The sequence below is a fragment of the Eschrichtius robustus genome, chromosome 11, assembly GCF_028021215.1.
Source record: "Eschrichtius robustus isolate mEscRob2 chromosome 11, mEscRob2.pri, whole genome shotgun sequence".
NCBI classification, from domain to species: Eukaryota; Metazoa; Chordata; class Mammalia; order Artiodactyla; family Eschrichtiidae; genus Eschrichtius; species Eschrichtius robustus.
In genome coordinates this window covers 7,849,196-7,866,848 of record NC_090834.1, presented here as the reverse complement: position 1 = coordinate 7,866,848, position 17,653 = coordinate 7,849,196, and the positions used below count along the sequence as shown (strand labels likewise).

Below are 17,653 nucleotides of genomic sequence, written 5' to 3'. Positions count from 1 at the left end.
GCTTCCCAGAGGAATGACGTTTAAGCTGGTATCTGAAGGGTGAGCAAGAGTCAATCTTACTATAGAAAATATATGATTTTTATGAGATGTTCCTATAAACACTAAAATAACTCCCCAACCTCCAAAACTGCCTCCAGGGACCCCTGGGGACTTGGCGTGACAGGGTCGGGAATCCCTGGCCTGGAACCTAACGAGGCTGCACAGACCCCAGGGCGGGTAACGTGGGAAGAGAAAAAGTTGGGAGCTGCACCCAGCGGGAGTGGTACTGTGTCCCTCCCCTCGGGGACTCTCCTGGGACTCCTGTCCTCTCAGAGAGCTGCTGGGATGCTGGTGGAAATGATGCCTCGGGAAGGGACGCCCCCCCACCAACCCCCGCATCCCCTCCGTGGTCCATCAGGCTGAGGGGGACGGCTGCCGGAAAGATCAGGTTTCAGGACAAACAGGCCTGCTTCCTCCTGCCTGGCAATCGTGGGTGTCGAGACACCTGCCCAGGGCCCACGCCATCCCAACCCCTCTGGCCCGGCTGTGGGTCTGTCCCGCTCCTCCCTCCCCGCCCCCCAGCCCCGAGTCCACTCCCTCTCCCACTCCCTGTCGCCTCCAATTCCACAATTCCTGTTCATGCTCTTCAGAATCGGGTCTTCCCACCGGCTGAATTCAGCACCTGCTCATGCCTCCCCCTCCCCCAGCTTCCGTCTGAGATGTCACGCTGACCTCACCTCGTGTGTCTTTGTGGAGAACACACTACTTACTCCTGTCCCTGGGCTTTGCCAGGTCCCATCCTCCACCTCCTGATTCCTGCCACCTCTGGAGGTCAGCCGTCTCCCCTGCCTTGAGGAGGCCCACAGCCTCCAGACCATCAGTTGCCATCTGTGCCCTTGGATGAGGAGCTTAAGGCTACCGCATACTATTATTTAAATAATAACACAGCCACTATTTATTTCTGCACGTGGCACTTTGTGATGAGCCACGCTCCAAAATCACCCCATCAGGCAGGTGTTGTCATTGCAGTAGCTGAGAACTTGGGTAACTTTCCAGGCTGGGAAGCAGTAGAGGGAAGACTCAAGCCCAGATTCCTCTGTCTTAAAGCCCTGGATCTTGCCACTCTCTGCATCGCCTTGCCATGTCTCCCCAGCAGAGTGTAGTTCTCTGTGGATAGAGACCGTATCGTGCAGTGCTCCTGTATCCCATGCCCTGGCAACCCTGGGCGCAAACCGTGCCCGCCGCTGAGCAAGTACGATGACCATTTAATACTTAAGGCACGTCATGCCAGTGCAGTCTTCTACACAGTCTTCTACAGTCTTCTACACAGAAACTTCTACAGTCTTCCCGCCTCACCCAGGATACAAACCACAGTCTCTTTGATGGCCTGCAAGGCCCTATGTGATCTGCTACACACACGCACACACACACACACACACACACGCACACACACTCTGCCCCTTACCTACTCAGGCTCCTTGCCCTTCCTCAATGTTCCAAACATGACCCAGAGTCCCTCCATGAATAGCTGGCAGAGCCAGCCCCAGGACTCCTGGCTCCATCACTGCGGGAGGCTGCCTCCCAACTGCCCCGTCACAGCCTTATTGGTTGCCAGAGCTGAGGGAGCTGCACCATGTCTCTGGCAGCTCAGTTTCCCACTCAGCATTCCGGGGCCTGCGGGCCCTCCTACTCCTGCTGCTGGAGCTGTGAAGGCCTCCAGTCTGGCCCCTGCCTCTATCTTGTACTATGCCACCCCTCCCCCTTCCTCCCCGACCCCCAAATACCAGGTGCCCTAACCTCCAGCGGCACATGCCACCCCAGCGTGCACCAGGACCCCTCCCTGCCGGGCTTTGCTGGCTCTCTCCCCACTGCCCAAACGGTCCTCCCAATTCTGGCCTATCCAAATCCTCGGGGTCCTGTTCAAATCATTCCTCATCCCTGAGCTTTCCCAGTCTTCCCTCAGGCCCTTTAGACTCAAATAGCAACTAGTCTCTTCCCTCTGCTGGTCCCCAGGGTGTTGTGATTATCTGCCTCCGCTACCGAGGCCCCTGTGCACTTTCTTACATACATGTCGGTCTCCACCCGTGCACCTGAGCGCCTACAAGGCAGAGCAAGGCGCTTGAACGTGCTGTGCTGTCGCCCAATTCATACACATGGATTTTAAAGAATTACATTGAGTTCTCTGAGGGGAAACTGAGGTCAAGAAGGGGAAGGAGTTGATCCTGGCTATGAAGCAAAGTCCCCTGGTGGTCTATCCCCACCAGGGCTGCCGGGAACACACAGGACTCTGGGAAGTTGTAATTTCTAAGGAACAGAAATGTAAATGTGTAGTACAGGTGTGGTGGGCAGAACTTTAAGATGGCCCCATGACTTTGTCTCTTGGTGTCTCTCGTGGGATTATTCCGTGCTGTGCTGCAAAAGAGAGATTACCTAGACTAGCCCAAAATAATCACCATGGGCCCTCTAAAAGCAAAGAATTTTCTCCAGCTGGTGACAGAAGGGAAGTCAGAGATTTGAAGCATGAGGATTCCATAATCGTGTGCTGGCTTGAAGATGGCAGGGACACATGACAAGGAACGTGGATGGCCCCTAGGAGCTGAGAGCATTCCCCTAGCAAGGAAACCGGATCCTCAGTCCCACAACCACAGGGAATGGAATTCATCCAGCAACTTAAATGAGGAGGAGCGGATACATCCCAGAGCTTCCAGAAAGGAACGCAGCCCGGTCGACACCTTGACTGCAGCCTGTGAGACTCTAGACAGAGGACTCACGTGAGTCACACAGGGCTGAGTTCCGACCCATAGAACTTGGAGCTAATGAATTTGTATTGTTTAAGCTGCTACCTTTGTTACATAGCAATAGAAAAACAATAAAATAAGCATGTCCCAAATATTGCATGGGACATACTTACACTAAAAAATTATTCATTGTTGAATAATTATTCATTATTCAACAAAAAAAATTATTCATTGTTGACCTGTAAATCAATTTTAACTGGGTCTTCCATAATTTTGTCTGCTAAACCCTAAAACCCAGGTAGGTCACAAGGACAGACTATTTAGAGCTGGGCCAAGGAGCCACTCAAGATTCCTCAGCTGGCACAGAGCTCCACAGTCTCGAAGTGGTCTGCATACTCCTTACCACCAGGGCAAAAGGAGAGGTTTCTAGTTAACAACCTCCCTCTAAAGCAATGGTTCCTAACCTGGAGTCTAGACCCCTGAGGTATCCACGGACAGAATTCTGGGGGCCTGGGAACATGATGGGGGGATAAAAAAGTCACATCTTTATTTTCACTGCTCTCTAACTGAAACGTGATATTGTCTTCAATTAAGAATATCGGTGTTATATATACAGTGGAATATTACTCAGCTATAAAAAGGAACAAAATTGGATCATTTGTAGAGGCGTGGATGGACCTAGAGACTGTCACACAGAATGAAGTAAGTCAGAAAGAGAAAAACAAATATCGTATATTAACGCATATATGTGGAATCTAGAAAAATGGTACGGATGATCTTATTTGCAAGGCAGAAATAGAGACAGATGTAGAGAACAAACATATGGATACCAAGGGGGAAAGGGGCAGATGAGATGAACTGGGAGATTGGTATTGACATATATACACTATTGATACTATGTATAAAATAGATAGCTAATGAGAACCTACTGTACAGCACAGAGAGCTCTACTCAATGCTCTGTGGTGACCTAAATGGGAAGGAGATCCAAAAAAGAGGGGATACATGTATATGTATAGCTGATTCACTTTGTGGTACAGCAGAAACTAACGCAACATTGTAAAGCAACTATACTCCAATAAAAAATTGATTTAAAAAAAACAAAGTAGCCATGGACAATACATACATGAATGGACAAGGCCGTGGTGCAATAAAACTTTACAGAGACAAAAAAAAAAAAAGAATATCGGTGTTATCAGTACCCATAACTCTGCTACCAGTAGAAATCACACAGCAGTTTTCGCCGATATCACAAAATATTTTTGCATTCATCGCTATTTTGAAATTATGATAATTATTAGATCTTGTTATTTAATGTGTTAATAAAAAGCACATATATTACTATATCACACATTTTTTGTGTTTTGATAACTATATTTCAATGTAATTGGTTTCCTTTGTGAATCTATTATATTGTTTATAAAAACATTATTCTGAGAGGGGTCTCCCACGCCTTAACAGACTGTGCCCAGGGCACCAAAAAGTCAGACCCTGGTAGAAGCAATGTGGTATAATGGAAAAGATGTCAGGATATCAGAGAGCCTGGGTTCAAGTCCCAGCTCTAATGCTTCATTACTATGACAACGAAGACATTTACTTAACCTTTCTGAGCCTCAGTTTCCTCATCTGTAAAACTGAATTATTGGGAGAATTAAAGAAATAATATATATGAACCACCTGGCTCAGGCCTGCCCTCAAGAAATGAAGGCTAATTATTATTATTAACAAGTTACAGCCAATAACTATAATCCCAGCATCACTGGTTCCTCCTTTCTCTTTTCCCCGCGTGTTTGCAAAGCTGCCCCTGGGCTCCAGCAGGGACCGTGGCTTCCTGTGGCCCCTCAATGGCTCTGCCCCACGTGGCCGCAGCCCCTGCCCTGGGTCCCACAGGCCCTGTCCCTGGCTCAGCCCGCACGTCCCCACCATCTATCCAGGGCTCCAGCAAATAGGACAAAAATGCACATCCACCCCGTGGTGATGACATCGTGCAGTTTGCTAATGAGAAACAAGTGGCCTGCCGTGCTCAGGGCAGAGGGCGGAGGACAGATTCCCACCACAGCCCGAAGCCACATTCCCCAGGTGACACACAGGTGACCCAGCCGGAAGGTGCAAGGACTTCTCCGCCTAGACCTCTCTTTCTGCACCGAGGCCCTCGGCAGCGCCCCTCCTCTGCACCCAGAGCACAGCCCTTCCTGTTATGGGGCACCGGACCCGCCTTGGGTGTGGGCAGGAGGGCAGCCAAAGCCTGAGTCACTGGGAGGGGACAGCGGGGCCCTGAGCTGTGGTCTCCATGGGTTGGGCTGAGAGGACAGGGAGGAGTGCAAGGCCCCTCCCGCTCACCCAAACCCCTGTAGCCCCATGTGGGGTGAGCTGGCGCCCCGTCTCCAGCCCTGGAGTCCTCCGCAGCTGCCTCGGCCCACACCGCCCTTCTCCGGTGTCCTGCGCCGCTCCAGCCAACTGTTCCCTCGGGGCACCTGCTCCCGGCCTCCTCTTAACAACCCACCTCTCCCTCCTCAGTATCGCTAGTCCAGCAGGAAAACAGAGGCCCGCAGAGGACTACTCACTCACTCCAGGTAGCAGGGCCCCGTGAGGACTAAAGGTTACTGCCTTGGACTTTGGGTGGAGCTGGAGATGCCGGCTGGAAGAAGGGACCATCCCTGAGGCCTAGTGGCCCGGCGTGTCTATCCGCAGCCTGGCCTGTTGCCTGCCCCGAGCTTGCCCGGAGCCCTTTGTCCCATGCCCAGGCCGCTCCATCTCCAGCCTTGGCTTCACGCCCTGGCCCTTGCTGCCTGGGTCAAGCATCCACCCCCCCACATGCTGGGTCCTCTGATCCTTTGGGATGCTTTTCTTGAACACCATGGCCTCGGGTTCTCTGCCTGCCTGTGACTCAGTGAGGCTTGCACGGCCCCCTCAAGGAGGGGCAGATTTGGACACTGCAGCTTGGTTTCCAGCACACCGGCAGGGGACCCTCCCCCCAAACTACTCTCACATACAACTGCCCTCTTGTGCACCAGGTGGGGGCCAGCCATCCCGCCCCCCGCCCCTGCTCTCCGGGCTCAGAACCCTGCTGTGTCCTCTCAGCTGTCAGCACCAACCCTGACCACTCTAGCCCAGACAGGTTCTGGACCAATCCTAACAAAACCAAGCAACGCATTAGTCTTAGGGGAAGAGTGTGGAATCATCCCCCCTTTCCAGGGAAGGGAGATCAGCCACCTCCCATGGGATCTCAGACACTATTTTTTCTAAAGAACATCTTAGATACTCCTTATAAGAACCTGTAAAATTGGTATTTTCTCTATTTTACAGGTGAGAACACCAAGGTTCAGAGAATTCTTGGACTTGCCCAAGGCTGAATGGTGAAGCTGGATGTCAAGCCATGTCTGTTTGGTTCTATAACTCCTGCTTTTTCTACCACTCTGGGCACTCTTAGGCCTGCCCACCCACTGTCTCCCCCAAGCCTCTGCCAACTTGGCCTTGCCTTAGTTTCCCACGTGGCCTTTCAGTGCCTCGCTGGGAATAGAGCTTTCCCTGAATCCCTTCCAATATGACTGAAGCCCTGACACACCCTGTAATTCTTGGTAGACCCTCTCCCTGGGACTGGTCCCTGGTACCCAGGTGCCCCAGAGCCCAGAGGGCCCCTGCACCCTATTGGCTGACCCCCAATGCCATGCTGTTTCTGTCCTTTCTGACTGTCTTCCTGCTCTTCTGGCCCATCCATCAGATTGGACCTCCTTGGAATGGCACTGGCCCAAAAGAAGGCTAATTTGCTGTACTCTTCTGGATGCTGGCCTTGTGACAATAGGGTACCGCCCTCAGGGCCCTGCCCAGCAGCTGCCTAGCCATTCTCTCCCTTTTCATCCCGGGTCCCATCACCCTTGAGGGCTGAGCCTGCAGGAGTCATGACGAGCGAGGGCAGTTTCTGACTCAGCCCCCGGGTTCTGAGTCCGATGCCGCTTCTCTTCTCTCCTCCAAACAGTCCTGTGAGGGCTGCCAACCCTGCCTGAACATCTGGGTCCGTACGCTTTCCAGGGCGACCTTGCTCAGGGAGTGGGGACCAGGCCTGATCAGAAACAGCCAAGGACAGATGTGGAGACTGGGAAGGTGGTCTGGAAAGGCTTCTCCAGAGGGTGTGGATGCAGAAACTTGGTGGAGAGCAGCTGGCAGGCCTGGGCCTCCTGGGCATGAAGGGAAGGAAGACCCAGGGATGGAGGGGGCGGGGAAGCCAGGAGACACCCTCACCTCCCGCGGAGCTGCCTGTTTATATTCTGTCTGCTCACTCGGCCTTTACCAGACGGCTGGCCCACCTCCCTCTCATGCTGCTGTCGTCAACGCCCTCCCTGCTGCCTGGTGCTCCCACGGAGGGCCACTGCTGTCTGTGATGGCTCTGCCACCCCCACAGCCGGGGACAAAGGACTAGAAGCTGGAGGGCCCCTGGGAGAGCAGGGTACCTAGGGACCTCACAGCCCCTCCCACTGGGGGGCACTCATCAGATTTCCCCTGCTTCTCTCATGTGAGTTTTAGCTCTTTCCCCGTATCTGTTACTCTCCACCTACCTCGTCTCCGAAAGTCCAGGGAACGAAGGCTATGAGAGCCAGGGACACCGCACTCCCACACACAGGGAGGGACAGGAGCAGAAGCCCACATCCTTCTAACGGGCATCTCCCAGAACCCAAACCCCTCCCTCCCGAGGGGCCTTCAGGGGGCAGGGAGCCCAGGTCTATGTCAAACAAACAGCCCCGAGCCTGGCTGAGCCCCTTCTCCACCAAAGGCCAGTCTCCTGCGTTTCCCGTGCGGCTTTCCCATCCCTTCTGGGACATCCTTAGTCAAGGACTGCCAGGAGGGGAGGAGGGAGGGTTTGGGGGTGAGTAGAGCAGGCCACTGTCTCTACCTACATCACCCAGGGATGCGGGAGCAGCTATTTCCTGGAAAAAGAAAACAGAGAGGCCCAGAGACAGGCTGAGGAAAGACAGAGACAAAACGACAGAGAGACACAAGCTGGGGGAGACAGACAGAGAGACAGAAAAGCACCAAGAGGCCCAGATTGACACCACATGGCCTCTCTGCCGGACTCCAGGGCCCAGCAAACAAGGTTTTGTGCTGAGTCAGTTGCCATGGTGACAAACATGCAGGAAATATCCAAGATAACTAGAATAGTGGCAATAACATGTGTTTTGGATAAAACCTCCTCCCCACCCCACCCACTCCAAGATATTCATTGCATTACTTGGGATAAACTTGGCTTTTGCACAATCACCTTCCCTCAGAGACCTGGGGTGGGGATTCTAAGGTCATCGGGTGAAAGGAATGGCTGCCTTAGGGGACCATGATGGACTGGAACAGACCTTTGCTCTGGAAGAAAGGATACATTTTGTGCCTCTAACCTCACTTGTGCCTCTTGAGTCTAGATTTGGGTTCCCTTATCCTTGTGCTCCAGAACAGAAAGGCCCAGAAGAGTCTAAATTCCTGTTGGAGGTCACATAGTAAGTCTGAGGGTGGGGGAAGGTACTGGGGGTTCTTTACAAGCCCCAAAGCATCCAACAGAGTTCAGTTTCCATGGTGGAGACAAAGCAAAAATGAGGGCACGTGAGGCAGTGTAAGAGCCAGACACCCTGGGAATGCTGGCACCTCCACTGGGGTGACCCCTGCCCTCTCTTCCGAAGCAAGGGCAAAAATATCGGGGAGAAGGAGTGGAGAAGCAGAGAAGGAGCAGGGGTTCTTTGGGGCAGGTGACCCAGAGAGAGAAGAAAAGGACAAGCTTTCGCCTGGCAGACACACAGGAAGGAGATCTGGCGATGCCTCCTGAGGATCTGAGAAGGCTGAGGCCGCCACCAAAGACCCAGCTGGAAGGCAGTCAAGGCAGTCCCTTCCTCTTGCCAATAATCGGGGGGCTCTGATTCCCCTACACGTCTCCGGGTGGCCGGCAGAAAGGATGCCAGGGAAAGAACCCAAGATTTCAAGTCAGGCCCTGCCTGTACCTGCTGCTTGTACAATCTCAGGAGGGCCCCAGGGCTGGGCAACCTCGGTTCTGGCCTCTGTTGGGTGGAGCGAAGGATCACTTATCTCGAAGGGGCAGGGCCGGCAGGAAGAGGGCCTGTGGGAGCACTTGGCACAGTGGAAAGCCCTGTGTTCAAGTTGCTGATTGTCGTGACTCAGGAGAGAGGAGTGGACGGGCCGAGGGAGCAAAAGTTCACGTGAGGAGACTTTCTGGTTTCTCTAATGACATTATACCCAGATTTTCCAATGTAAACAACCAGCTTCAGTTGTGATTTCCCATCTTGGAAAGTTTCTGGGAACTGATCCGTGATAGAAATGGGTTTGGGAATGGTCCACCTGGACACAGTGGACCTTGCTTGATTTGGAACAGTCCCCTTGGGAATGCCAGAACGACGCTGTGGCCTGGGGGGAACCCAAGGGAGTTCTACCTACTGACCCTTGTCAGCAAACATCAGGCCAAGCCCTCCTGCATTGAGGTCTGTGCTGAGCCAGGCCTGGAAGTGGCCCTTAAATGACCCTCCAGGCTCAAATGAGGTAAGTGGCACCAGCTGCCTTGGGAATGTAGAGATGTCTCAAATTGAGACCAGATTTACTTCCTCTATGCTGTTGGGAAGAGCAAAATCCATCCCACTCACATCCCAAATTCAAAACTTCACTTTGGTACCATGCTGGAAGGATGTGGAGGTGAGGCGGAGACAGGTAGGAGAAAGCAAGAAATAGCTCAACCCTTGGTACCTCGCTCACCAAGTGACAGCCAAGCAAGGGGAGGGGTTGTCTCGGGGGTGGGGAAGAATCATATTTCCCAGATCTGGGACTAGGGCCCTAGAGGAGCAGGGGCCTGCCAGCCCCTTGCAGGTGGCCTGCCAGCTGAGCAAGCAGGGAGAAAGGCAGACCAAGGCTGGGCCTGGGCCTGGGCCCCCCACCCAGGCCCCGGTTCCAAGGGAGGATGGCAGGAGGTCTGCCGGGGGGAACACCTCCCCCCTGGCTACCTTCTCAATATCTGGTTTCACTCTCTCCCCTGCTTTTTCCACACTGATTCTCTTTGGCCCTGGGCTGATTTTTCCAGCTCTTCGTCTGTTTCTATGTGGCCGCAGCAGGAGAGGCAGCCTCAGGGGCGGAGGGCTGACTCTGGGTGTGTGTGTTTGTGTGTGCTGGGGGCAGAGGTGGGTGGTGGGGTGATGGGTAAGGAGGAGGAGAAGGAATTAGTAGCCCTGAGCCTAGCAATTATGGTCGCTTCTCCAAACATCGTCAGGAAAGCCACAGGCTGATGGGAGCTAGAGAAGGCTGGAGCCTGGAGGGGGCAAAACGTGCCCACCTACCCTCTTTCTTCATAATTCCTCTGGGCTTTTGAGAGGAACACACGTCAGCCATAGATTCCACAAGAGCCTTAACCTGAAAAGGAAGAACCCGGTCTCCCTTTCCTACCCGACAGGCCCAGCTGGGATCCCAGCCCAAGCACCCTGGGGCTGTGACAGAGCACTGAGGCACGAAGCCTGCCTGGGAGACTCTGGGGTATGGAGTTCACGGCCCCGGGGTGGGGGCAGAGGGCAGGCGCTCACTCTTCTCTGTTTGCCAAGGATCCTTCTCCCAGGGGATTAACAGGGCCTTTCCGCCACCCCTCTGGCTGGTGCAGGAGCCAGAACACCAGCCCTGGCTGCCAGCCAGCCTGTGTTTGGGGGGCCGTGCTCCCTCAGAGACTTGCAGATGCATTGCTGGGGCCTTAGGGCGGGGGGCGGGGGGGGGGAAGGGAGATGCCTCTGGGGGGTCCCTGGGGCCACCCAGCTGGGAAGTACCAACGCTGAACTCCAGCCAGCTCCGGCTTCTGGGGAAACAGGGCTGCCTGGCCTGCGGCCGATGGCAGACAGGGAATCAGGAGGGTCTCTTGTTGGTTTGTCCCCTTTCTCTCTCTCTCCTGCAGTCAGAGAACACGTGACCAACATGTAACCTGGAAGGCGGAGGATGGGGGGCTAGGAGGCTGCGGCCAGTCTTCAGCTGAGGGGTGGGAGTGCTCTCTGGCGGGGATGGGAGTGGAATGAGACCATAGCAGCAGGATCGCCCTTGCAGGTCCCACGGGATGGGAAGCAGCTGGCGTATGTCTCCGATTCCTGAAAGAAACGACATAGATCTGCAAGGAAACTCTGAAATCACCCTCATTCTACAGATGGGGAACCAGGTGAGGCCCGACGAGGTGAAGCAGCTTGCCAAAGGCCATGCAGTTATGGTCAGTGGAGCCCCGTTTAGAACTAGCCGTTCTGTCATTATACCCCAGTCCCTCCTGGTTCTCCTCCCCCTTCTCTCAGGACCCTGCCACCAGGAGACCCCCAGCAAGAAGGGATGATGGGGGATGAGCAATTCTACGCAGTTTGGGTGGAGGGTCGGCGGTAGAGCAGCTGGTGAGGAAGGTACACCAGAGCCTGTGGGCCTGAAGGGGGCGCTCTCGAACCAGCAGCACCGTAAACGGGGACCACTCCGAGTGGCCCCAAGACCATCTCTAGTTGTACAGAGCCTGCACTTGTCTCTCCCTTGTCCTTCCCTGGGCTCTTTTAAGTAAACAAACACGGCACTCAGGCAGCTCTCTGCTGGCAAACATCCCCGACTTAGCAACCGCTCCTGGAATAAACAAACACTCGCACGCTGCACGCTTTCGCACGCCTGTGCCCCCTGACGTCCGCGGAGCCCCCGCCGGGCCCCAGCCTTAACAGACAGGCTCCTTTCAGCTTTGTGGCTGAGACTGCCACCTTCCGCCAGGATGCTGGGACCCTCAGGGACCTCGGGGTTTGGAGACCCGTCCCACAGGCTCCATCGAGGCCCGCTCTGGCAGCCCCAGTCCCAGTCTCTTCTAAGAACCCCAGAGGTCAGCCCTGAGGACAGGGGGACTGTAACGGCACCTTCAGGATGATCTAGTAACTAGTTCAGCCAACGGGAGCCCTGGGAGAGAAGATGACTTCCCCGAGATCCTGAGGATGGGTCTTACAGAGGCAGGATCAGAACTCTTTTTACCTCCCCCAAAAGGCCCCTACTCCTGCCAATCTTCTGGGTCATTTTCACTCATGGTGGCCCTCTGTGGTCAGGATGTTTCAAAGGGGACAAGCATCATCCAGATCCGGCTGAATCTCAAGAAACGACAAGTAGATAGCAAAGCCCCTGCCTCGTCCTGGAATGACGTTCCCCACGAGGCCTGGGCCACGTGGAGGAAAAGTCCTCACCGTGTTGTCACAGTGGCCTTACCTTGGAGCTTCCCAGGAGCTGCCTTGTCTTATGCTTGGGAAAGGCGGCTTCCTGTGACAACCAGCTCACCGCTGAGCGCCAGGCACCTTAACAGTAAGTCAGATGGGAACGTCAGTTACCTAGAGCTTGAGTTCCAGTGGGGCAACAGCAGAGGCGAAATCACCTTAGGCCAAAGGGACTGGAGATGAACACCAGGGAGCTGTGTGGGGTTTTTTGTTTTTTTGTTTTGTTTAGTTTTGTTTTTATTTGGCTGCGCTGGGTCTTTAGTGGCGGCATGCAGGATCTTCGTTGCCGCGTGCAGGATCTTTTTTCAGTTGCGGCATGCGAGATCTTTTAGTTTCGGCATGCGGGATCTAGTTCCACGACCAGATATCGAACCTGGGCCTCCTGCCTTGGGAGCTCCCAGTCTTAACCGCTGGACCACCAGGGAAGTCCCGGGACTTGTGTTTAATACATGAGAAAATCAAGGCAACTGAGGGGTGGGGAGGCGGTGGTGTTTAACCTGCGTTGAAGCCCAGAGCACACAGCAGGACTAGCGGACAGGCCCACAGATGGAGACCAGGCCTGGCGGCGGGCAGAGCACAGGGCTGTAAGCGCAAGCACCAGGCAGATCTGGTTTCAGGTCTCGGCCTTTCTGTTATTAGCTGCGGGACAGTACGCAAGTTACCGAACTTCTTCTGTCTCTAAAATTCTCATCTTAGGTGATTGCTGTAAAGATGAATCAAATGCTGTATATTAAGCCTCCGACACTTGCTCTGCTGCCATCCACAGTGATGGATGACGATGGCACGGTTTTCCATCCCAGCTGTATTCCCCTTTATTGTATGAAGAAAATTAACTGAGTTGAAACAAGATCGTATGTGTGAAAGTGCATTATAATAAAAGTGACCTACAAAATTGAGGCGTTAGCATTTAAAGTAGTTTCACTATTCGGATCAATCTGGCCCCAGTGTATTTCTAAAGTCCAAGTTTTCTTCATCAGTGATTGCGTATTGTTAACATAATCGCTATCGTCAGATACAAGTGATCATTAACATAGCAATCAAAGCTGGGTTTAAAATATTAGTCCTGTTGTCAGGAGCATGTTACTTGTACTTGCAATGTAACTTTGCCCTAATGACAAACAAACAGCAATAGAGGGATAAGAAAGCCACAGAAGGTGGGCCTGTGGCTCCAAAGTTCAGGTGTGAGCTCTCCGACTGCAGGTGTGGGGGACGAGGACCAGAGGGTGTTGACCCACCCGTCCTCTGTCCCAGTGTGTCCCTGATCGGCACTCACGGGCCTTTTCCAAGAGTCCCCTCTGTTCTCTGTCTCCTCTGGCTGTCTGGTCCCTGAGCTGCTGTCAGTGTGAGCAGACAGGAGGGTCTGAACTCAGGGAAGGGAGACTCAGAGCAAAGCAGGGAGGCCCTGGATTAGGTGGCAGGCATGCTGAGAGCACTGGGTCTACGTGGGAAGTGCTCAGATCTGGGCTGGGGGTGTGGCCTAGCCTGGGGTGCACACCAGAGCTGAAGGCCCAAGGCAGACCTACTGGCCAGACGTGTCTGGGAACCAAGCATCGTTGAGTGTTGCCAGCTACAAGTCTGCAAGAGTCAGGAAGCAGAACTCTTAAGTCAGGAGACCAGGAAACCGGGCATCAGATCTCAAAGAGTCTGGGCAGGGGTGTGGGACTCTAGCAGCGAGAAAGGATTTTGACTTGGGAGAGAAGACTGGCTGACCTGGGAATGTGGAAATATTCACCAAGTGCTGGCCTCAAGGCCCGAGTTAACAGGTGGAGGCCCATTGACTGCAAGCTAGGGCAGGGTGGATGGTGTGGGAGGCAGTTCCTGGGAGCTACGCCGGAACCCCTGCCCCGAGTGTTCATCAGCGTGAAGGACGGCAAACAGCAGCATACACACGCACGTTTAATTAGGAGCACGGTTCACCCCTCTTCTGAGGCACTTACTAGCTTGGGAGAGTTGATGGACCCCTCTAAGTCTCAGTTTTCTCATCCTTAAAAGAGGGATTATGACACCTACCTCATAGGGTAATTGCAATTGTGTGAACTAAATCACACAATGGGTGTTAAAGTGCTTAGCACTCCGCCTGGCCTTATTAAGAGTGCTTAACAAAAGGTAGGCATACTTACCAATTAAATATTTATCAAGTGCCTATTATAAGGCCAGACCCTGCACTTTGTATAAGAGATACAAAGATGAAAAGATCTGGACACTGCCCTCGCGAAGCTTAGAAGTAAAGAGGTTAGACAGAGGCTCCAACTTCACACTGGCACTTAGAGTGAGATCATGATCCCCATGGGGGCAGGTACAAGTGCAGCAGAGGGAGATGAGGGAAAGAGCGCTCCAGTTCACCTTAAGAAATCAGGGAAAGCTACCAGAAGGAGGCAGCGCATGAGTTGCACCTGGAAAGATGAACAGGCGTTTTCCAGGCAGACAAGCCGAGAGACAGGAACACAGGCAGAGGAAGTAGCAAGTGGAAAAATGCAGAGCCATGAGAAACCCGCTGCACCCTGGGAGTTAGAACAATGAACTTCAGTGTTGCTGTAGCATAAAGACGAGGAGTGGGACTGGACTGACAGAAACCAGATCCCACAGGATCTTTTGTGCTGAAGAATTGAGATGTTACCCTGAGCACGATGGGGAGCCACTGGAGAAGTTGAAGTGAGGACCTGAGGGACAAGATTTGTCTCATAACAATATCTCCCTTGGGCTTCCCTGGTGGCGCAGTGGTTGAGAATCCGCCTGCCAATGCAGGGGACACGGGTTCGAGCCCTGGTCTGGGAAGATCCCACATGCCGCGGAGCAACTGGGCCCGTGAGCCACGACTACTGAGCCTGCGCGTCTGGAGCCCGTGCTCCGCAACGAGAGAGGCCGCGATAGTGAGAGGCCCGCGCACCGCGATGAAGAGTGGCCCCCGCTTGCCGCAACTAGAGAAAGCCCTCGCACAGAAACGAAGACCCAACACAGCCATAAATAAATAAATAAAATAAAAAGATAACTGCTTAAAAAAAAAAAAAAGAAGTATCTCTCTTGCTGCCCTGTGTGGTATGCATGGCGCACAGTCAAGACTGGCCGAGGGGAAACCAGTCGGGAGCCTGTAGCAATAGCCATCAAAAAGTGAGTGCTGCATGTTACATGATTTCATTGATATGAAATACACAAAATTGGCAAATCTATGGAGACAGAAAATAGATTAGTGTTTGCCTAGGGCTGTTGGGGGAAGTTGGAGAGAAGTAGGGAATGATCTCTAGTAGTTATGGGGTTTCTTTTTAGAGTAATGAAAATGCTCTAAAACTGACTGTAAGAATGGTTGCAAATATTTGTGAATATACTAAAAACCATTGATCTGTATACACTTTAAATGGGTGAATTGTACGGTATGTGCATTATATCAATAACTCACTAAACTTGTTATTTCTTCTTTAAAGGTTAGAAAGAAGGTAAATCATGAGAATCCTTCCTGTTGTACTTTTATAACCACACCCACCTTCTTCCCACCCTTCCCTATCCTCATTTCTATTCAGTGGCAATCGCTAGTCTGCCCTCTATTTCTAAAATGTTGCTACTTGAAAAATGTTACATAAATGGAACCATACACCATGTGACCTTTTGGGATTGACTTTTTTCACTCAACATACTTTCTTGGAGATTCATCCAAGTTGTTGCATGTATCAATAGTTTGTTCCTTTCTATGTATTACCCTTGGTATGGGGGTACCATAATTTGTTTAACCATTCACCTGTTGAAAGACATCTGGGATGGTTCCAGTTTGGGGCTGTTGGAAATAAAGCTTCCATGAACATTCACGTACAAAAAAAAAAAAAGAAAAAGAAGAAGCGAGCGCTGGACTAAGACAGGAGGGGGTGGGGACGGGGTGTAGAGCAGAGGGGATGCTGAAGAGGTTGAATCGGCAGGACTGGGCGACTGATTGGATGTTGGGGATGAGGAGGAGGCCCTGGGGAAATGCTGACACCCTCCTCCAAGGTAGGGGGCTGCAGAAAGGTGAGCAGATTCAAAGGGAGAGAGAGTCCCGCTCAGGAGTCCTGCTTTATCTCAGAGAACTTCAGGTGGAATTCGGAAGAGAGACCTTGACTGGAAGTGCAGATGCAGGGTCAGGGGCCTGAGGGTGTAGTGTAGCCAGAAGTGTATGGGGAGTGTGTAGAGTGAGAAGGGAAGGCATGGAAACCCCACCAACATGTATGGATCTAGTTGGGGGGGAAGGCAGCAGGGGGCACAGAAGACACTAAACAGAATCCTCCAGAGTAGTGGCAAGAGAGTCAGGAAAGAGCAGTACCCCACAAGCCAAAGGAGCAAAGCACGTTAAGACTGAAAGGTCGATGGTATCAAATAACCACTGACAAGTCCAGTAAGAGAAAGACTGAGGAGCGCCTGCTGGTGGTGACTTGGGGGAGTGCACTCTGGGTTGAGGAGTGAGTGTGAGGTGAAGCAAGCGATGACAGGCCACTCTTTTGAGAAGCTTGATCAAGAGGGAAGATGTGTGGCGTCATAGCTAAAGAGGGACTGCGGGTACAAGGTAGGTTTAATTTTCATTTTTTAACATGGGAAGGATTTGAGGAAGTATATACGCTAAGGAGAGGTGGAGTTTGAAGATTCAGGGGGAAAAGAGGAGGAAATGGGATGGAGGACAGAGGAAAAAATAGGATCCCAATCACAGGATCCTGTGCCTGAAACACTCCCTCTTATCTCCGATCAGGTTCCCCAGGAAACAGACTTGGAGATTTTCTTGGAGAATTACCGGGGCAGGAGGGGTGGGGGAGGGAGGAGCTTAAGGACAACACCTGCTGAGTGAGGGAGCCAGGAGGCAGGCGTGGCAGACAGGAGCTGAAGGTGATGCAGGTAGCAGAGCATCCTACGTGAGGAGGGGGTGCGCAGAGGCAGGCAGGTTTGCAGAGAGTGACAGGCATGGAGGAAACTGTCCTGATGGACTCTCCCCTTTTCTTTGCAAAACAGATAATTGTTGAGAAAGAGAGCTTGAGGTCTTGAGAAGACCCCAAGAGTGGTGAAGGTCTGGAATGGCTGTGGAGACTCACCTGATGGGGTCTCTGTGTACTCTCTCGGGTGCAACAGAGATCAGATACCATAAATCTGTGGTGACACCATCTCCTGGGCTGGGTGATTTTCCGTAGTAAGGCTCAGAATCCCAGAAGTACAAGCAGAAGGGGAGCTGGGGGTGAGATGAATTGAGGTATGTTTCTGGGTTTTTGGTGTGCTCCCCAGGTAGGCCTGGGGGAGGAGCCTGCAGGTCACGCCTCTACTTGAAGCATCCTTCCATCTCTCGGGGTAGCTGTTTATTTTGTTTTGGCCAACTCACCAATCCAAGAGTTGAAAAAAACCAGACTACATATCAAACCATTCCCAGAGTCAAACATTAGGATAACTTAGAGGTCAGTGAGTCAGATACATGTGGATTACATTTTCTTCTAATGACACGCTTGGTTAGAAAATCCTAGTTTGGGATTTGGGAGTGATGGGTGCTGTTTGGGACGCCCATATAATTATGAAGGGGTAAAATGTACGTCCGTGTCCCAGTCGTTGAACACTGACAAGGTCTGAACACCTTCGTTCAAGACTGCGTAAATTCCCATGTCTGCAGACCACTGGAAACTTCTAGGAAACCTCTCATGGGGCCAGCCTGGGGTAAAAGAGGCCCCATATGGCTGGCTTCTGCTACCCTCACCCATCCTTCTGTTTAAGTGGG

The 17,653-nt window shown here is 52.6% G+C and overlaps 1 long non-coding RNA gene across 1 annotated transcript; it reads right to left on the bottom strand.

Moving 5' to 3' along the window:
- Nucleotides 1-10,734: 10,734 nt before the first annotated feature.
- On the bottom strand, nt 10,735-17,087 carry LOC137772679 (uncharacterized). Its single transcript, XR_011075516.1, has 3 exons — nt 16,986-17,087; nt 11,939-12,024; nt 10,735-10,815 (listed from the first exon to the last, which is right to left on the bottom strand). It is a non-coding gene; the product is annotated as an uncharacterized lncRNA (long non-coding RNA).
- Nucleotides 17,088-17,653: the final 566 nt, after the last annotated feature.